The sequence below is a fragment of the Enhydra lutris genome, unplaced genomic scaffold (genome assembly GCF_002288905.1).
Source record: "Enhydra lutris kenyoni isolate GAN:26980312 unplaced genomic scaffold, ASM228890v2 scaffoldscaffold21, whole genome shotgun sequence".
NCBI lineage: Eukaryota > Metazoa > Chordata > Mammalia > Carnivora > Mustelidae > Enhydra > Enhydra lutris.
Genome location: NW_019154105.1, coordinates 19,780,079 through 19,802,998, shown reverse-complemented (window position 1 = coordinate 19,802,998; position 22,920 = coordinate 19,780,079).

Below are 22,920 nucleotides of genomic sequence, written 5' to 3'. Positions count from 1 at the left end.
ACACAGAGAGAGAAATCACAAGCAGGCAGAGAGGCAGGCAGAGAGAGAGAGGGGAAGCAGGCTCCCCGCCGAGCGGAGAGCCCAATGCGGGACTCGATCCCAGGACCCTGAGATCATGACCCGAGCCGAAGGCAGAGGCTTAACCCACTGAGCCACCCAGACAGCTCTCCTAGTTTTGGTAAAGGAAAACAAATACACCAATACCAAGATATATCGGTATTATAAAATACTAAAAGTGTGAGGACAAGGAAGAGAAGTGAAGACTGACTTACATTTTACAAATGAGAGCTGCATTCCTGAACTAAGTTAAGCTAGTAAGCCAATCACTATCCATCTACATACAAAGCAAAATTTAATCAGAAGCAAAAGTAGTTAAAAAGAAAATTGCATGGAATACTGGGTGTGGTGCATAAACAATGAATCTGGGAACACTAAAAAAAAAAAAAAGAAATTTAAAAAAAGTTGTTACATGTCATTGATTTTTTAATAGCTGCCGTATAAATAAAATCTCCATAATCAAGATACAGTACACATATTCTCTGGCAGGCTCACAAAAAGGAGAGTGTCTCAAGCCATTTATATCCATGAAATTATGGAACTTGGCCTTCTAATGCATGGAATTCCTCTGTCTCTGCCTGTGTTTACTATACTACATTACTAAACCGTCATTGCTAACCCTCAGAAAAGAGTGTCTTTATATGTAATTATTAGTGTTTTAATTCCCATTCACTAGTTAGATAAGGAAATTTAGAAACAAATTCATTGTAATGAATGTATTCTGTCCTACAACAGCTTTATGCTTACTTTATCTTAGAATTCATTGAACAAAAGTGTTCTTCCATAGGGCCAACCGACAAGCATTCTTTCTTTCCCCCTCCTGCTCTTTTTTGATTTTACTGAGGAAATGTTTTATTTCTGGGTACACAGATTATTTTTGAAGTATCAAATGTACCCTAAACACTTAGATATTGTTTTGTTTCTTAATTTTATGGTAAGTATCTTTTTATTAAGAAGGTGAAATGGTAGAATGCAAAAATGGGTATTTCTCAATTACTTGTTCATTGTTGTTCACTCTATTATTTAAGTAGAAAGAATACGAGTAACAATTTCCACTAGTTAACCAAAATTTTGAAATGTATGAACCAAAGCAACTTTCTTTAGAAAGAAAGTGACAGTAAATAGCAGAAAGTATATTTTATCCTAACATTCATCAATATGCTAACTTGAACTTAAAGGACTTTAGCAATATACGGAAATGAAAATCTTATATTTTGTAGAACAAAGATTTACCTCCTGAAAAAGCCATAACTCTTAGTAATCTTCTTAAGACTATTATCACTAGTCTTTAGCTTAGTTTGCAGATGCTCTGGTATTGCAACAATATTCTTTAGTCTGAAAATTTTTAAATATATATATATATTTCAAATAAGAACAGGGAAAGATTTAGAAAAATAAGAAGTTACAAAAGAAGTACAAACATTTCAACAAGGTGCATATTTGGAAAAACAGATTTCAAAAATTTGCAGTTTTTATCAAGAGAATGCCATATTTGGCTCATTGATGAAACTAAGCAAATTTAAACTTTGGGAATTAACATACAGTATTGTCCAAAAATTATTCCTACAATGTATAAAACAGTGAACTAAGTGTCAGCATGAGTTGAAAAAGCTCTCACATTAAATATAGATAAAATCTAGGCTAGTGAGACAGTCATCAAACCAGGATCTGTATGACAGTTAGTCTGCATTCCTAACCAAAAAATTCCTAAACTATATTCTGTTTAACTTGGGTAATTGTCGTATTACACTAATTTTTAAAGTTAATTTTTCACATGTAGAGGGTTGTTATTATTTTAAGCTTTAAAGACACCCTATATTAACATTTGGATTTGGCAATTCTTTATTAATTTGGCCTCAGACTTTGACATATTCTTAATCTTATTTATAATTTTAGGTGTTATGTGCAATACTCCAAAACACTCTATAATTATAGATTAACTGCAAACATTAAGTCATTATATAATTTAATTCAGTTCCAAAATATGCACACTTGTATAGTGCTTCATTTAAAGCACTTAGAAGCAAGAACAATGCTTTCTGTTTACTAAAATGTTGACTTCTATGCATTTTTACACATAAATGCAATAGGAAATTATTAAATAGCAAGAATGATAATTTTGTAAGAAATTATCAACATATCCTATTGTATTATTATGAGATTTATTAAGAAATAGCAAATATTTTTGGTTAAATATTTTTGGTAGTTTAGCAAATATGCATAGGCCATAATAATTTGTTAAATAATCTATTTTTGTAAGCCATTGGGGGGGGATTTTTCCTGAAGTAATTGCTGAAGATTTTTTCTTTCTGTAAATAAGAGTGATAAATTAGAGGTTTACCTAAGATTTCTTCCTATTTAGAAACCTTTGATTCTATGACTTTTCCTTAATGTGTCTACACTTCAGTTGGATATCGAACTATGCAAAACACAGGCCAATTTTGTGCATGTATATGAAGGCTTTAAGGTAGCCAGGTGGAGGTTTAGATCTACCAATGGTCAGAGCAGAATATATAGTTACGTGTTTAGAGCCCTAGAATTTCAATCTCATTCTAATTCTGGTTTGAAAAACCTCTGAAATACTAGACTAGTTTCAGGGTCATTATGGCACATTTAATTCAGTTGAGAAAATGAAGACAAAAATAAAGCCCTGTGCTTTCAGGAAGATAATTTATATAGGTTTCAGAGAATAGAGGCTGAGGATCTTAGGGTAAGGAGAAATGTTCCCATAAGGGTAAAGGTGAACACTTCCCAATTAAAAAGGAAGTTAGACTCTTTGGGTTTAAATCCTGACTATGCTATTAAAGTCGTGCAATTTCTGGCAATGTGCTGACTCATATCTATGCCTTTTATTTCCTCATTATTAAAATAGTACTTACCACATAGGTGGATTAAATAGTTTGATCAATTTATATTAAATAAATTAATGCACCTAATATGCCTTGTCCATAGTAATTTTGCAATAAATGTCAGCTAGAAATTATTATGCTAACCACAAAATATATAGCATATAGTGTATTTTAAAAATTTTCATATATTATACATATGGACTTTTTTGTTCTATAATCATGAAACTGAAGTTAAAAATTAGATAAAATTTTAAAATACATATTGTTATAGCTCTCAAATTTTGCTCTTAGTCAAAAAATGTGTTAATTATTTTAATTCACCTTTAAATTCACTATTCGAGTTGATCAATATTTGTAGAGGTAAGAATTGGATACTATCTATGCAAGGAGGGAATAGGGCTACTTTGATGAGAACTAAATAGAAAGTCAAAGATAGATAAGCTAGATGACCCACTGCTAAACAGGTACTGTGTAAACATGAGAAGGGCACCAAAGAAATTGCTACAGATATAAAAAGTTAAACAAACAAGCAAACAAACAAACAAAAACCTGCCTCGTAAAATGAGGATGGCTTTAGTTTTAAAATAAAGAGCCTACAGGGTTGAGAACCATCCTGGTACATTTACTTTTCTAGATATGTTAAGAAAAATATGTATATATTTTCCTGTTAACTTCTTCCATTAAAATTTTTCTAACTTTTTTGAAGTATGATTGACACTCAATGTTACATTAGTTTCAGATTACAACATAGTGTTTCTATAGCTCTATAGGCTATGCATGCTCAAAACAAGTGCAGCTACCATCTGCCAGCATACAACACTATTACAAAGCCATTCATTATATCCTTTATGCTTTCCCTTGTGGAGTGACATTCACTCCACAACTAGAAGCCTGTATGGGGAAGCCAACTCTCCTTCATCCACTTTGTCCATCCCCTCGCCCCCTCCCATATGGCAACCACTACTTCGCTGTATTTTTGGTTCCATTTTTGGAACCTTTTGTTGTTTGTTGTTGTTTTTTTTTCTATATTCCACATATAAGTGATATCATATGGTATTTGTCCTTCTCTAACTTATTTCACTTAGTGTAATACTCTCCGTGTCATCCATGTTGTCACATATGGTAAGATCTCATTCTTCTTTTATGGTTGAGTAGTGTTCCTTTGTATATATGTGTATAGATATATTGGTGGTTGATGGACACTGAAGTTGCTTCCATATCTTGACTATTGTAAGTAATGCTTCAATAAACATAGGGGTGCATATCTTTTTTAATTAGTGTTTTTGTTTCCTTTGGGTAAATTCCCAGTAGTGAAACTACTGAATCACATGGTATTTCTATTTTTAATTTTTTGAGGAATCTTCGTATTGTTTTCCACAGTGGTTGCACCAAGCTACATTCCCTCCAACAGTGTACAAGGTTCTCATTTCTCCTCATTCTTGCCCATACTTGTTATCTCTTGTGTTTTTAATATTCTAAGTGGTGTCAGTTTAGAACTCATTGTGGTTTTGATTTACATTTTCCTAATAATTAGCGTTGAGTATCTTTTCATGTGTCTGTTGGACATCTGTATGTCTTCTTCAGAGGAATGTCTATCCAGGTCCTATATTCATTTTTAATCAGATTATTTGGTGTTGAGTGGTGTGACTTCTTTATATATTTAGAATATTAACTCCTTATTGAATATATAATATGCAAATATCTTTTCCTAGTTAATAAGTTGCATTTTCTTGGTGTAGTTCTCAATAATGTATGTTTGTTTTTATTTCCCTTACCTGAGGAGAGCGATCTAGAAAAATTTTCCTAAGGCAATGTCCAAGAGATAGTAATCTCTGTTTTCTTCCAGGAGTGTTTTGATTTCAGGTCTCACATTTAGATTTTTATCCATTTTGCATTTAATTTTGTGTATGGTGTAAGAGAGTGGTCCAGTTTCTTTTTTCTTTTTTCTTTCTTTTTTTTTTTTAACATACAGCTGTCCAGTTTTCCCAGCACAACTTATTTAAGAGACTGTCTTTTCCCCATTGTATATTCTTGCCTCCTTTGTTGTAGATTAATTTGCCATATAATTGTGGGTTTATTTCTGGGCTCTCTATTCTGCTCTATTGAACTATGTGTCTATTTCTGTGCTAGTACCATGCTGTTTTGATTACTACAGTTTTGAAGAATATCTTCAAATTTGGGATTGTGATACCTCCATCTTGATTCTTTCCCAAGATTGCTTTGGCTATTCAGAATATTTTTGTGGTTCTATACAAATTTTAGTGTTTGTTCTAATTCCGTGAAAAAGTCTATTGGTATTTTGATAGGGATTGCATCAAATCTGTAAATTGATTTGGGTAGTATGAACATTTTAACAATTTTAATTCTTCCGATCCATGTGCATGGAATATCTCTTCATTTGTTTATATCATCTTCAATTTCTTTCATCAGTGTTTTATACTTTTCAAAGTAAAGTTCTTTTATTTCCTAGATTAAGTTGACTCCTAAGTATTTTATTTATTTATTTATTTATTTATTTGGTGCAAAAGTAAATGAGATTTTTTTAAATTTCTCTTTTTGCTACTTCATTATAAATGTGTATAAATGCAAGTGATTTCTGTGTACTTCTTAGCCTGCAACTTTGCAGAATTTATTTATCAGTTCTGATAGTTGCTTGGTAGAATCTTTATGATTTTCCATGGATATATCATGTCATCTACAAATACTGAAAGTTTTACTTCTTGCTTACCAATCTGGATGTTTTTATTTATTTTTTGTTGTCTAATTGCTGTGGTTAAGACTTTCAGTATTTTATTGAATAAAAGTATGGAGACTGGGAATACTTGCTTTGCTACTGATCTAGGGGTTAAAAATTCAAAAAAATGGCTTTTCACCATTCAGTATGATGTTAGCTCTGGGTTTTTCATATATGGTCTTTATTATGTTGAGGCATGTTAATAGCTTTTATTGAGTAGATGTGGAGTTTGGTCAAATGTTTTTTCTACTTTTTATTGAAATAATTTATTTTTATCCTTGCATTAAAATTTTTATCTCAGCATAAATTATAGTCTAAATACTTATTATTATATTTTAAAGCATTTTTTTATTTTTTAATATTTTTATTTATTTTATCTATTTTTATTTATTTTATTTATTTGACAAAGAGAGAGATCACAAGTAGGCAGAGAGGCAGGCAAAGAGAGAAGGGGAAGCAGGCTCCCTGCTGAGTAGAGAGCCTGATGCAAGACTCTGAGATCATGACCTGAGCTGAAGGCAGAGGCTTAACCCACTTAGTCACCCAGGCACCCCTATTTATTATAATATTTTAAACACTCAAAAGTTCAGTTATTTCTGTCTTTTTCATAGAAGTGTTACCACTAGTTACTATAGATTTTAGTTTCTAACTTGCTCCTCATACTCAAATCTCTAAATGCCCTAAAAACTTTAAGCCACATCTTTATGAAGTTTTAAGCTCCCTCTAGAACAGGTTTTCTCAACCTCAACACTAATGACATATTTTGGGTTTTTTTGGGAGGCAGGGGCATTTTGTGCATTGTAGGATATTCATCAGCCCCTTTGATTATTATTCACTGGATATATACAGCCCCCTTTAGTTGTGACAAACAAACACCTCCATATATTGTCAAGTGTCCCTGTTTGAGAATCACTGCTCTAGAATCACTCTTGTTAATCAGGGACTGAGTATAGAATCCTTGTTAATTATGGTGGATTCAACACCCATGTTTTCCTCCATTCCTTCAAAAACCTCATTAAAACTATATGAAGGATTAATAAGTCACAAAATAACAAGGGAAAAAGCAAGTAGGATGGTTTGAAAACCTTTATATGAAGTAGTTTTCTAGATAAATTTTTATAAATCTCCAGAAGAATAGAGTTTCTTATGAAGAGAAGGAGCCATGGAAATTCTGGATTATGGAATATCAAGAAGAGCTGAAGGCAAGAGTGCAAGACTCTTACAGGAAATCAACAGATAATATCTAAAACTAAACTTGCAAACTCACAGAAAACCATGTAAGGCATTCTATTTAGAAATAGGCGATTACTAGGAGAAATATTTAAAACAGCTGCCTCTGTGAAGCATCAGAGGTGGAGAGAAATAAGGCAGGTGTTGCTTTTTGCTGCTGCTATAAACCTGTGAAATTTCTTGAATTTTAAAACTTTGTATGTTGGACAACCTGTCAAAAAATAATAATCTGAAAAAGACTCATCCAGGTGACTCTGAGTAAAATCAAGTTCACTGATAATCGTGATTGGAGCTCATTCTGTTTTATGAGCATTTCTGCTTGTTGCCATGGAAAGCCCCAGCCTTCTGATCCAGTTGTCCTTGACTTAGGCCTCACCAGCAGAACTGGGTTTCCAGTCGCCTTTGCCCTTACAGCTTTGGCTCATCTTTTCAAATGAAATGGTTCTTGAAAATTCTTGTATTAGAAATTGGACCAGTTTCTTTGTTTCCTGTTTCCAGGTAGAAACCCAGGAACAAGACAGAAATTCATTTATTTCATCTGGTGTCCAGAATCAGAACAGAAAACATGTCCCTACGTCACTGTTCTGATAGGAGTCTTAAAATGCCCCTGGCTAAGAACAAATGAATAGTCTGAGGAACCAGGTCCTTGTCTTATTGCTGCATGTTTGTGCTCCAGGTACAGAAACTCTCAGCAATGGCTTGTTCTTGTCACTTGAAATAAGGATTTGCTCTTGAACCCAGTTGCTGGTTGGAGTTCACCTACATTCCTCCCTCCTTCCCGCCTTAATTCCTTCTTCCACCCAATCAGTCATGAATCCTGCAATATACTGTGCCACATTATCTGTTGTCAGGCCTAATTAATGACATCCTTTAAAGAGGATTTGCAAAAATTTCTGCCTCTATAATCTACGTTTGGACACCCAATAGCTAGTGCTTTGCTGATTTGACTGCCTGGGATGAATACTGTCACTATTTTGAACTTCTCTACCATAAACCACTGATTAAAGTCATGCTGGATTTAGGCTAACATCCTTAAAATAAGTGTAGTGTAAACTTGCCTGCCTGAAGACAGGAAAGCTTGAAAAAAATGTCTTGAAGTTTGTTGTAGCTCCAAAACTCTTTGTTCTTAAATTTTATTGGTCTTTTTAGACATAGCTCACTGTAAAAATATTCCATACTAAGAAGTAAGAGAAGTAAAAAAAAAAAAAAATGCCTAAAGCCTCTGAAAATAACAATCGACAGGATAAATATTTTAAGAAAATGTTTCCAGCTGTTATTCTTTGATTACTACTGAGGACCTAACATTCAGGAATAGATGGAAAAGGTTTTTGCCAGTTGAGCTCTTGAACAAAGAAAGCTGATGGATTTCTCAGTGGAGAAATAAGAGACACATCATTGGCCCCTCTCTAGATCTTGTAAATACATTAATGAGTCTTGTTCTCTGGTTCTTATGAATATAAAACCCTCATTGGCTAGCACCACTTCAGTGTTCCGAAACTGCGGTTGGAGCTTTGCCTGGGAAAGGACACAGAGCAGCACTCCTGCACTATCGGTCATTAGGGATCAAGGGTCTCAGGTTTTACACAAATCCTCTACCTGTGTTCCACTGTAGGAACATCATAGGATCATTCCTTTTTGTTTTGTCCCACGTTATATTTTTTCTAAGTTATAAACAGATGTCAAATTAGGAAATCACATATATGTGATTTTTCAGGATTTTTTTTCAGCTCTTACTGGGGATATTTCTACTTAATACAAGTGTTTGCTTTCTAGAGGAGTAGTGCCTCTGAAACAGCAAAGAGAACAAAAGCATTTTAACCTGTGGAAGACAGAAGTGTGCTCACATGTCCTATTAGAGGTTACAAGGGTTAAACTCAGTCTCATTACTTCCCTGATGGCCATGTATCCAATTCTTGGTCAATGAAACCGAGTTCTGCTGCTTCTGCCTCTTCCACGATGCCTGCACTTTCTGTACAATGCCTGAAGTGTGATAGTCGTACTAAGGGTAGTGGAACAGGAGGGAGGAAACGCTCTTGATGACATCATTGAGCAGGTAGTGATAGCCTGAATTTTGGCCAGAAATATGTCTTTTATTAAACCTTACAGGCTGAATTTTTATGTCTCCCTAAATTGTACATGGTGAAACCTAATCTCCAATGTGATGATATTTGGAGGTGAGGCCTTTGGGGAGTGATTAGGTCATAATGGCAGGGCCCTCATGACTGGTATTAGTGTCCTTATAAGAGACTCCAGAGAACTCTCTCACCCACTTTGCCGTATGAGGATATAATGAAAAGATAGCTGTAAGCCAGGAAGTGGATCCTTATCAAATACCAAATCTCCCAGCTTGTAGATCTTAAGCTTACCAGCTTCCAGAACTATGAGAAATAAATTTCTGTTGTTTAAAATCCACCCAATTGATGATATTCCGTGAAGAGAAGCCCAAATGGCCTAAGGCTATAATAGCTACAGAACATAGTCCATATGTATAAATGTGGTCAAGTATGGAAATGAATGTATAATCATGGTTTGCAACAAAGAAAAAACTTCTGTTTGAGTGCTCTGTTCTCAAAGTGCGTGGCAGCCTCTTAGAAAAGCAATGTAAACTCTATAGACCTCTAAGGTGAGTTTACCAGATTGTTCAACGAACGTTTGACAGTATATATTTGAGGACAAATTATCTCATACTGGACAAAAGCCTTGGCTTGCTCTCCTGTCTACTCTGCTTCTAACACAAAATGCAAATTTAACATTTTAGAATAAATTTAGGAAGAAGGAATTTTTTTTAATATATTTTGTAGAACTGCACTAGAAAAATCAAGGGTGCCTGTGTATATTCTCAACATTAGCACCAAAGTGAGATCATATTAAATATGTGAACACATATACCTGGGATAAAATTGCTATATAGATAAAGATTTTCTCCATAGAGATTAGGGCTATGGAGGCCGCTTATCACATAGACTGATGCTCATTTTGCTGCTGACTGGGCAGGAGAGATTCCTTGAGCTAAGTTACTTAAGCAGATGTCAATTGGAGAGGATCACAGAGAGCAGGGTTTCTCCCCCTCTGCCTGTATTATTTCCTGATGAGAGATCACCTCTCATTAGTAGCTGCTTAAGGAACAGATTTACAGTAAAATAAGTTGATAAGTGGAAATGAGCGAGGCAGAAAAATCTTGCCTGCTAATGACAACAAGCATGTACTTTGCATCCAAAAATGTCAACCGAAACACTAAACGATTACTTCTGAGTATACACATTCATGCACACACACACAAAAACACACACATGCAGATAACAAGTGAAATGAGCATGACTAGGGAGAGAATTCTATTCTTCTGTCCTTTTGTGAGTCAAGGCATGAATATGTGAATTAGAATTGACATGGAGAACAGGCACTTGCACTCCTGTGGGTTAAAGTTCCAGTGGGCACTAATGAGCATGCCTTCTAGCATTTCCTCATTAGACTCCAATTTTTTCTTCCAGTTTCTGAACTCTTTCCATCATAAACTCCAAGTTCAATTAATGTTAAAATATTCAAAAATCCCTATTTTCAGAAAAAGTCAGCCGACTGCATCATCTTCAGTGTTTTCAATAATACACTGCATAGTGATCTTCCTTCACAAATAATTCATTTACCAACTAAAATGCCACATTCTGAAAGTGGTTATGTAATCTTAAGAAATCTTCCACAAAGATACTGCAAACAAGAGGAAGCTTTGCAGAAAGCTGTCCCAGTTCATGTCTGCGAGACATACTTTCTAAGCCAAAGCAAAAGGAAACATGAGTTAAATACCTTCTCACCCAGCCCCAAAACAATAAGTCATGACAATTTCAGTGATGGGTAATGGAAACAACTAAAATGAACAGAGCACTAGAGTTTTCAAAAGGCTTGCACATACATCACCCCTTATGAAATATTGTTTTTTCTAATAATTATTTTGCCAGATAGCTACAAAACAGGATTCCTTGGGGCACCTTGTTATTTGTCAGGCTAACTAGACAATGATTTTTAACAGTTGGTCAGATGTCAAGGTGTAGGAGATAGCAGCAGGTTTTGCAGAATTTTCTGTTTCATTGTTAGAAGGAGATGGGTCCTCACTTGATGTGTAGCCAGCCCTTTGGAACCTCTCCAACTGTGTTCATTGAAGTCACCTTTAAAGGGATCTAAACATCAAACTCCCAAACTTTCTTTAGTACCCCAATTACTGACACTCAAAGTCATCCTAGTTAAATTGGGAACTATTTAAAAATTCTCTCAAGGATTTTTAGACTTGTCAAAGTGGAGGAATTTCAAGCATTTAGACAGGTTTAAATTTCAAGTGCAGTTTTACAGATTACAAATTAACAGGTAGTTCTCAAGGAGTTCAGGATTAAGGGAAGGCTAGATCCATTTTGGTAGATGTAAGAGAGGTAAGGAATGGTTTACAAGGTTGAAAAAAAAATGCAAAAGGTCAAGAGGACAAATAGAAGAATGATTGACCAAAGCGGTATTTTTCGATTTTCTTTTAGATTCGAATTAAAAAAAAAAAAAAAAGATTGGAATTCCAACCTCTGCCCTCAGAGCCATTTCTGAAGGGAACTTGAATGCTTACTCCAGTTTTTAGTCTACTTCATTATTTTGCTTCTTGGTTAAGAAAAAAATGAGACAGAAAAACAATAATCTTAATCATAAAATACTGCAGAGTCAACCTACTTTATCTTGTTAAAGTGTTCATATTCTCATTGTTTCGTTCCCAGAAAAAACCATCCCCATCAATTGTCTCTTTATTCATTCTTTCCCATGAATTAAAATGTAGTAATCTCTATCTCCTGTGGAGATTATATAGTTAATAAAGAGCAAAGGAGATCATGTTGAATCATGGGGTTGATAGTCCAAATTTTTATGTCCATTGACCTGAGAGTCAAGAAGTGATTATTTATTCTTTCAACAAACATTTTGTGTTCACTGTGTGTCAAGCACTATTGTTAGAACTTTTAAACTGAAACAGTGATAAAGAACACAAAAGTCCTGACCCTTGTGGAAATTACATATTAGGGCCACAGTATTATTCCAAGTAACATGCAGAATGTCCTTGTGACACTAAGAGTTTCTCCATAAAAGAAAATTAAGGGGGCACCTGGGTGGCTCAGTGGGTTAAAGCCTCTGCCTTCGGCTCAGGTCATGATCCCAGGGTCCTGGGATCGAGCCCCACATCAGACTCTCTGCTCAGCGGGGAGACTGCCTCCTCCTCTCTCTCTGCCTGCCTCTCTGCCTGCTTCTGATTTCTGTCTGTCAAATAAATAAAAAAAAAAAAAATCTAAAAGAAAATTAAGGAGGGCATGTATTGCATGGAGCACTGGGTGTGGTGTACAAATGAATGAATGAATTTTGGTACACTGAAAACAAAAATAAAATAAAATGAAGTAAAATGAAATAAAATAAAAAATAAAATAAAAAGGACAAAGGAAAAAAATGACTTACTTTCATAACAAATCTTCAATGAAAATCAATTTATTATAGCTTTTGGATTTTTATTATAATTTTTGAAATTTGAGCAGGTCCTTAATTCATATTTGTAAATCAAACACTATGGATTTAGCTTTAATACATTCAGAATAAACTATTTAAAAATACAACATATATTTAGCATTCAGTAGTTATAATAGCACCAAGTCATTCAAATGCTTGAAGATGAAATACATAAATGAAGAGTTAACAACAGTTAGAGACAATATTTCTCACCAAAACCTGAGATTTTTTTATTTTTTCAAAAAATGTTTAAGATTTGTTTCCTTAATGTTTTCTAGAATATATATATATACATATATCTATGTGTACATAGATATATGTAAAATATTATAAGTTACATTCTAAAAGTGACTATAGAAATGGCAATTTTACTTACAGTTCAAGTGCAGTATTTTGAAATACACTTCTTCATCTTATTATTAGCATAGATGTTACTGTAGCATAAATGTGTGGGTAGAAGCTTTCAAAATCTGTTAGCAGGGGACTATAATAGAAGGATCCAGGGAATTCCCCGGAGTGATCTCACTTGTCACATCTGAAAGAATATTTGTTAAGGTAGCATGTTTGGAAAAGCTAATTTAAAAATGCTCTAGATAAAGAACACTGGAAATGCAATGGATTAAATGCAAGCCTTGAATGTCAAGAGCCTGTGTTTGTATTTGCACTAGGATATACTGCCATGAAACAAATGTCTGTCCCAGGACAGAGGGTAGAAAGAACCACCTGGAAATAGCATCACTGAATTTCTTCAACATAGTAATTTTAAAAATTGGACCAATGAAGATTTTAATGTAAAGACCATGGGAATTTTTTAAGTGACGGTATTCCCAGTTAAGCAGAGGCAACTAAAGAAGAGTAACAGAGAACTGATGAAATTATTAGATCTAGATGTTCTGTTTGTTTCTTTGTTTCTCTATAGTAATAACTGGCTTCAAGTCCAGGAGAACTACTCTAGTTTCCAACTCCTATCACATTTATAATGATTCATGATTTTGTATACATTACATCAAATCTCTGCATCAGCTCCTATGAAGCCAGAAGCCCAGGAGCAATGGCGTAGGAGGGTTGTCACTGTGATGGAGATCCTAGCTTAGCTCAATGTCTGCTCTTTTCACTTCATACCAAGACAGATGGGGAAAGAATGGGGAAAGTGATTAAATGTACAGCCAGAATTTTAATAGCTAAGAAATTTTGAGAATTTAAGCACAAACATTATTATCAAGTGAAAATATATAAAGACAAAAACAGATTTGCTTAATATCACATAAACAAAAATATGGTTAACACATTTTTCAAAGCCAGAAACCAAAAACATGGTTACTTGATTTACTTACTAAAATGTAAATGTCAGAATGCCTGAATGGCTCAGTCAGTTAAGTGTATGCCTTTGGCTCAGATCATGATCCCAGGGTCCTGGAATAGAGTACCACATCAGGCTCCTTGCTCAGCAGGGAGCCTGGTTGTCCCTCTGCCTGTAGCTCACCCTACCTGTGCTCTCTTCTCTTTCTCTTTCTTCTCTCTCTCTCTCTGACAAATAAACAAGATCTTTTAAAAATAAAAAACAAAAGGTAAATGTTTAGGCTCCATTTTTTTAAGATTTATTAATTTATTTATTTGAGAGAGTAAGCAAGCACACAGAGAAGAGGGATAAGCTGGCTCCTTGCTGAGCAGGGAGTCTGATGCCGGGCTTCATCCTAGCACCCTGGGATCATGACCTGAGCTGAAGGCAGACCCTTAACCAACTGTGCCACCCAGGCACCCAATATCCAGGCTTTAAATCAAGATTGCATTCTAATTAGATCTCTATCTTTGGTGAACTAAAAATCTAGGAAGAGAGACATACAAATACCATATTTTAAAAAATGTTATGAGGACACACTAGAAGATACTCTATCTAGGTAGCAGTTAAAGAATTGGAGAAGAGAAAAAAAGGACTAAAGTATGAATAAGTGTTCTAGATTGATAAAAAAGAAATGAGCATTCCAGACAAAGAAATTAAAATGTACAAAGTCAAAGTAACAAAGTTTGCTTGTTTGTTTGTTTCAGAAAAATATAAGTAGTTCAATATGATCTAATCTGAATTTTTGAATTGGGAAATTATTAGAAAATCATTCTAGGTCCATGTCATAGTGTCTCTTGTACCCAAGAAAAGAACCTCAAATTTTTCTACAAGGAATGGTACTCATATTATGGGTCTTAAGGGTAATCCTAATTTACTTCTTTTTTTAATCACACAGATAAGGAAGGAAGTGGAAAAAGAACGTAATGTTTAACCCATGGGTTCAAAATTAGGTTTTGCCACTTTGTTACAGAACAACTTCAGATCTCAACTTATCATCTATAAAATGGGAATAAATAATACTTTACAGGGTTTGTGTGAGGACCAAATGAGATATTTATAAAAAGTATCTGGCAGCTGGATATATGGGGTAGATCTGAGGAAAAATGTTTAAGATAAAAATAGAGATATGGACATTACTTGCATATCAGTGAGAGTTGTTACTGAAACAGACAGAAAAAAGGAGAAGGAAAAAATGTGAAGATAATAGAGTTTGCAGACCTACTATTGAGTACGAAAGTAGAAAGGATGGGCAAGGTAAAAGGACTCAACAAAAGAAATAGGGATAGTGTAGTTTACAAAGCAAGAAGAAAACTTGAGAAATATATATTAGTGGACAGACAGCCAGTGAAATTTTTTTTTTCTTTCAGGAATTTAGCTTACTAAAGTCTGGGACACATTTCATACCACTTTTTCTAACTGGATGACTCGCATGGTAGAACAGTCACCATCTGGGTGTATATACTTAATGAATTAGTTACCCCTCCAAGGATTTCTCTGGAAACTAAGGGTAGCCTGTTTCAAAGATAATTTACTGGTTTAACAGTTGAAAGTTTCTTATGCTGTCCCTACCATAAAACATACCATGGTCTTGGGGACAGACAGTCTAATGCCTGGCTTTTACACAAGATGCACAGTGCTATGTGCACACATGTCTCCCTTGGAAAGAAAATATCCTTAGGGTTCCTAAACACTCCTCCCACATGGGACCTATGACATTTGGGATACCCGGTTTGAACTGCCTTCCATACCGCCTCCCAGGTAGCTGGTAAGCCTTACGGTTCCAATTCCATTTGGATAATTGAGTCTAGTCCTTCACTTTGGAAAGACTATGTCTTAATCTATACAGATTCCTATATCAAAATACTACAGACTGGGAAATTTACAAACAACAGAAATTTTTTTCTCAAAGTTCTGAAGCCTGGAAGTTTGAGATCGTAGTGTCTGTATGGTCAAGTGAAGTCTATCTTCCAGGTTACAGAATTCTTGTTGTATCTTTACATTGCAGAAGTTGTTGAGGGGTTTTGTAGGGTTTCTTTTGTGATTACTAATCCCATTCATACCTCTTAATATCATTACATTGGGCATTAGGATTTTAATGCATTAGTTGAGAGGGGAGAAGGGAATACAAACATACAGATCCTAGCAGATTGTTGGAAAGCTGTCAGTTTGACCTGTCTTACTTCCCACAGCACTAACAGGATATTGGGTCACATGTTCAGTTTTTGTTGTTGTTGTTGTTCATTTTCTTGTTTTTTGTTTTTTTTTAAGATTTATTTATTTGGCAGAGAAAGAGACACACAGAGAGAACACAAGCAAGGGGAGCCAGAGAGGGAGAAGTAGGCTCCCCACTAAGCAGAGAGCCCAATGTGGGGCTCAATCTCAGGACGCTGGGATCATGACCTGAGCCGAAGGCAGAGGCTTAACCCACTGAGCCGCCCAGGTGCTCACGTGTTCAGTTTTGATGAGAACCCAGGAGCAGAATGTTATGAACTGAATGTTTATTTCCCTCTAAAATAAATATGTTGAATCTTTAACTCCCAGTGCAATGATATTTGAAGATGGGTCTTTGGGGGGAATTTGGGATTAGTGGCATTTGAAGAAGAGACACCAGAGAGCCCCAACCCTGAGATGTTTATGTAAAGTATCTGACAGCTGAATTTGTGGGGTAGATCTGAGGAAAAATGTTTAAAATAAAAACAGAGATATGGACATGACTTGCATATCAGTGAGAGTTGTTGTTATTGAAACAGAAAAAAGGAGAAGAAAAAAGATGTGAAGATAATAGAGTTTGCAGACCTCCTGAGTACGAAAGTACATCCCTTGTCTGCCAAGTGAAGCTACAGCAAGATGGCAGTCCTCTGCAACCCAGAAAAGACTTCTTACTGGAAACCAACCAAGCAGGTTAAAAACTGCTTTCCAAAGAGAGCACATTGATGGGAAATAATCTCTGTAGGGGAAATAATAAATCCAAAATCATAAGGATTATTTGTGGCTTGAGGCTGCCTAATTTTTTTTCCAGAGGTTCCAATTGAAAACTTGTTAAGGAGACTTTTGCTTTCAAGAGGTTCTTTGAGCTCTGTGGCCCCACTGATGGAGGGTGTGCCATGGCTTGATAGAAAAGTTCCCCTGTGGACGGCTGGTTTGAGCTCCACGATCTACAGGCAGATTAGTCCATATAAAAGATCAAGGAGCATGCCCAGGTGGGATATGTGTTGTCTCTGATACTCAAGAGTGAAACAGGATCCTGGACTAGCTTTTTAGGAGGGGACCTGAAGAGACAATAGTTTTTCTTTGATTGTTGGAGAGACTGAGTTGTTGTGAATCTGTTCATATAGCCCTACGGAATTTTGCTTGGTGAGCAGTTCCCTGAATTTTATTCTGGGTAGTTCTGTTTTTAAATTACCCAAATTAAGTTTAAAAATAATGTCATCTCAGTTCCAGGGAAAGTAAGTATACTTACTTCTACTTTAAAGTGTGCAATAAAAGGATAACATACTATTTCCAAAAAAGGCTATTTATCTACTTGCGTAAGTAGACTTAGGACAGAAAAGGGCTATAGCTGATTATTGGCCACCAAAAACAGAGTCTGAAGACATAAATACAGGTATAACATTTACTATATAGAAGACCAGTACATATTTTATTTTTTTGTTGTTGTTGTTTGTTTTAATGAAAAAAAAAAAAACAATTAAATGTAAACTTTGGATTTAACTTTTCTTTGCACAAACTGCTGCACAACATGTCAAATTAAAATGGAAGCAAGCTTGACTGTTCAGCTTGAAGGGTCTAGTTTGAAAGGAAAAATGAATCAACAAAACTACTGGTGTCTGCACTAGTGAATACAGTAATGCTACTAGGGCAGTAATGAGGAAAATTACAAGAAAGGCTCTCTAGTGTGGAGTGCTGGTAACAAGCCTGGCTCTTTACTTTCATTATCTCTAATCTGGGCAACAATCTCAGAAGATATCTGTTATGATCTCAGTTTCACTTGTTGAAGCCTAAGCAGGCACCAAGAGACAAACCAGATTTAAACTTACCTCTCTCTGGATCCATCTCAGAAAGTTTCCCACATGAGGCACTGTCCAAAGAAAAGAGAAAAATGGGATTGGAGGGAGAAAATGGGAAACATCAAACTCAAGGGAATTACAAAAAGTGGTTGAAAAAAGAGAGGGGAGAAAATAGGCTAGCAAGGTAGAAACAAGAGATAAGGAAGAAGACAGAAGTGGGGAGCCTGAGCAAGGAAGGAGGCAGGTGGCGTGTGTCACCCAAGCAATACATGTTCTTGAATTAGTGGGTGAAAAGACTCCAAAGAAGTGAGTTGATGGTAACTGATTTTAAAAAATTAAAATGACTTCTGTATTTCAAACCAACCCAGAAATCAAATTAACCAAAACACACACACAGGCAAACAGAGGGTACAAAGGCACATATCTGTGCTCTCACTCGATAGTTAACCAAAATCGTAATTTCAGAAATTATTGTGAAATAATTTAAAATTTTATCATAAATTCTGAACAATCAGAGGCCTATGAGTGATGTTTAACTGACAGAGAAAAATACTGTTTTCTAGTCAGAACCAACTCTTTTTTTTTTTTTTAACTTTCTCACCTCTTTTTTTTAAAAGATTTTATTTATTTATTTAACAAAGACACAGCGAGAGAGGGAACACAAACAGGGGGAGTGGGAGAGGGAGAAGCAGGCTTCCCATGGGAGCAGGGAGCCTGATGCAGGGCTGGATCCCAGAACCCTGGGATCATGACCTGATCTGCAGGCAGATGCTTAATGGCTGAGCCACCCAGGTGCTCCCAGAACCAACACCTTTGATAGATGTAACAAATCCAGTAAATAATTGGATACCTACTGTTTTATATCATTAAAATGGTCCACTGAAGTACATACAGTAACAACATATGTCCCAGACAAAAAGGCTACTATTTCTGCACATTTTAAAAAGGTAAGACATTGGCTGGCTACATTGATTTCCCTTGGATCTATAACTGCTAATTCTTGTAACTGGTGTCAGTAAGAGGAATACTGGCTTTCATGCTCTTCACTAAACATTTCTCCACTTCCTGCAGTTTTCCTGTGTTTTCTACGTATTTGTTTTTAGATTTTGTTTTTAAGTCATCTCTACACCCAATGTGGGGCTCAAACTCACAGCCCTGAGATCAAGAATCACATTGTCCACCAACCGAGCCAGCCAGGCACCCCTACTCTGTGTTAACCTATGCACAAAAAAATATATGGATGGGTTAAAAACATTTCTTAAATGAATATGGGACTTACTTAAAAGCTCTATACCCATTATTTTTCATTATACACCACACTTAAAAAATATTAATCCAAGTTCTTTGTTTTAGATTCTCAGTGCTACACAGGCTATGACACCCTGAATATTGAGTACTACAACTAAGGTACATAGTATATGTTATGTTCCATTAGGCTCTGAATATTTACTATGGACTTCCTACATTTAACCCTCTACCTTTCAAAAGCTAACAAATTTTATCTGATTTTCTATTTTATCCTTCTTTATCATTTAGGTTTGCCTGTTGAAAAATTGGGAAATAATTTGGAAATAAAATTCAGAATCTTCTACTTTGTAAAAAGTATCTTTCACTCAATACCCAATAGCAAATATTTGATCCACTTCTATGTTCTAAATTCTGTGTTAGATGCAAAAAATATAAACTTGAGCAAGGGATACATGATTCATTCACCAAGACTACAGTATAGCTCGGCACAAAATAATTAAAAATATATTTTATGAGTGCAAAAGAAGAAGTACAAATTTCAATGCAAACTTATACTGGGAGCCTCTAATGTAGGTTTATAAAGTTAGAGAAGATTGCTGGAAAGAAGTGACCTCAAAGTTGAATCATTCAAAGTGAATGAATAAATGCTACCTAGATGAAGAATTTGAGGTGGTGTTTGTTGGGTGGGCTTATCTCAGTGATACAAGGAAGCTGACAACAGTTCATTATGATTACAGCATAGGTTGCAAGTGGTGAGAGAATAATCTGGAAAAACAAGAAAATGCCAGATTAGAAGGGGCTAGTAAATCACAATTCCGGACTTCAAGCTCTATTACAAAGCTGTCATCATCAAGACAGCATGGTACTCGCACAAAAACAGACACATAGATCAATGGAACAGAATAGAGAGCCCAGAAATAGACCCTCAACTCTATGGTCAACTAATCTTCGACAAAGCAGGAAAGAATGTCCAATGGAAAAAAGACAGCCTCTTCAATAAATGGTGTTGGGAAAATTGACAGCCACATGCAGAAAAATGAAATTGGATCATTTCCTTACACCACACACGAAAATAGACTCAAAATGGATGAAGGACCTCAATGTGAGAAAGGGATCCATCAAAATCCTTGAGGAGAACACAGGCAGCAACCTCTTCGACCTCAGCCACAGCAACATCTTCCTAGGAACATCGCCAAAGGCAAGGGAAGCAAGGGCAAAAATGAACTATTGGGATTTTATCAAGATCAAAAGCTTTTGCACAGCAAAGGAAACAGTTAACAAAACCAAAAGACAACTGACAGAATGGGAGAAGATATTTGCAAACAACATATCAGATAAAGGGCTAGTGTCCAAAATCTATAAAGAACTTAGCAAACTCAACACCCAAAGGACAAATAATCCAATCAAGAAATGGGCAGAGGACATGAACAGACATTTCTGCAAAGAAGACATCCAGATGGCCAACAGACACATGAAAAAGTGCTCCATATCACTCGGCATCAGGGAAATACAAATCAAAACCACAATGAGATATCACCTCACACCAGTCAGAATGGCTCAAATTAACAAGTCAGGAAATGACAGATGCTGGTGAGGATGCGGAGAAAGGGGAACCCTCCTACACTGTTGGTGGGAATGCAAGCTGGTGCAACCACTCTGGAAAACAGCATGGAGGTTCCTCAAAATGTTGAAAATAGAACTCCCCTATGACCCAGCAATTGCACTGCTGGGTATTTACCCTAAAGATACAAACGTAGTGATCCGAAGGGGCACGTGCACCTGAATGTTTATAGCAGCAATGTCTACAATAGCCAAACTATGGAAAGAACCTAGATGTCCATCAACAGACGAATGGATAAAGAAGATGTGGTATATATACACAATGGAATACTATGCAGCCATCCAAAGAAATGAAATCTTGCCATTTGCGACGATGTGGATGGAACTAGAGGGTATCATGCTTAGCGAAATAAGTCAATCGGAGAAAGAAAACTATCATATGATCTCCCTGATATGAGGGAGAGGAGATGCAACATGGGGGGTTAAGGGGGTAGGAGAAGAGTAAATGAAACAAGATGGGATTGGGAGGGAGACAAACTATAAGTGACTCTTAATCTCACAAAACAAACTGAGGGTTGATGGGGAGGGGGGTTGGGGGGTGTGGGTTATGGACATTGGGGAGGGTATGTGCTATGGTGAGTGCTGTGAAGTGTGTAAACCTGGCGATTCACAGACCTGTACCCCTGGAGATAAAAATATATTATATGTTTATAAAAAAATAAAATTTAATTTAAAAAAATTTTTAATTAAAAAAAAAAAAAGAAGGGGCTAGTAAAACAAATTTAGAACTTTATAATTTACCAAAGAGCAACAGGAATCATTCAATTGACAGTTCTGGTTTCATGAGTTTGTGATTTATGCAATCTCATAGGAATGTTGCCTTAAAGGAGGCCTGTGCTTGCTTTATGCTCTGATATTAACAAATTGAAACAAACGATTTTTTAATAAGGGGCCTTGCTTTTTAATTTTTTATTCATCCCAACAAGTTTTGTAGGTCATCCTGCAATTAGAATTATATTTCACTGCATCTAACGAAGAAACCAATGTGTGGTTAAGTAAGACAAAGGTTTATTTCTCTCTCATATTAAAAACAAAAAAACAAAAAACTTGAAACTGGGAAAGCCATGGGTGGTATAGCTGTTTCATAGATTTCAAGAACTCATCTTCCTTCTTTGTAGCACCTGCACCAACCTTAATGTGTGACTCTTATCCTCATAGCCTCATGCACTCAGGCAGGGAATGCCGGGATAAAATTTGCATTTTGTAATGATCATCCCGGCAGAAATGCAAAGAGAAGTTGAAATCAGAGACAAAATGCTATGCTGTTCAGGTAGTCTTGGCCTGAGTTGATGGTAGAATGGAAAGGAGGTTGCCAATGGGAAGAGGAAGAAATGACAAATTCACTAGCCATCTAAGACTTGAACACCTGGGATCCGGTGATGGAAAATGCCCAGCAAAGATGAAGAAGGAATCAAGCTAAACACCAGTTTACTTAAGAAATTTGGTGGTTCTTCAATGAAATATAGAACAAAACAGGTCAGGGAGACATGGCAAGTTTTGTTTTTTGTTTGTTTTTGTTTTCTAATTTAAATTCAAATTCCTTAATGTATGGTGTATTATTGATAGGTTCAGGACATCACATAATAATTAGATGTTCAATAAATTTGTATTGAATGACAGAAAGGGGATCTCCTTACTACACTGTGAGCTCTTTGAAAGCAGATGCTACATTTCATTGTCTTTGTACCCAGAGCCTCTGCCACAGTTTCTCGTATCTGTTTGGCTCTCAAAACAATATATGCAGAATAAATCAATAAGCAAATGTGATAATTAATGGATGAATGATTCTATCTTTTACCCAGAGTGGTTTTACTATGTGTATATAGATATCTGGAATAAATGTTAAAAATTATTTTTCATAAAATGTCAGGAGTCAGGATGGAAAATATCAGGGTTCTAAATTTTATATATCATCAAAAGCAGATGAGAAAGAAAAGTTCTTTAAAGTTATGATGCCATATCTACATTTAAGACATTTTTAGTCTTGAAAAGTCATTTCAGTTGACTCCAGAAGAGGGTGAAAAGTAAAGAAAAGCCTATTATAGTCAACATGCTATGTGTTGGACCCCCAAAACTTTTCATCTTATAATTGGAAGTTTGTACCCTTTGAACCAACATTTCTTCATTTCCACCTCTCAGCCCATGTCCCTGGCAACCACTGAGTTCTACTCTTTGTTTCTATGAGTTCAGCTTTTTTTTTTTTCAGTTTTCACATATAAATGAGATCATACGTATTTGTCTTTCTCCATTGACTTATTTTACTCAGCATCCTCAGGGTCCATCCATGTTGTCACAAATGGCAGGATTTTCTTCCTTCTC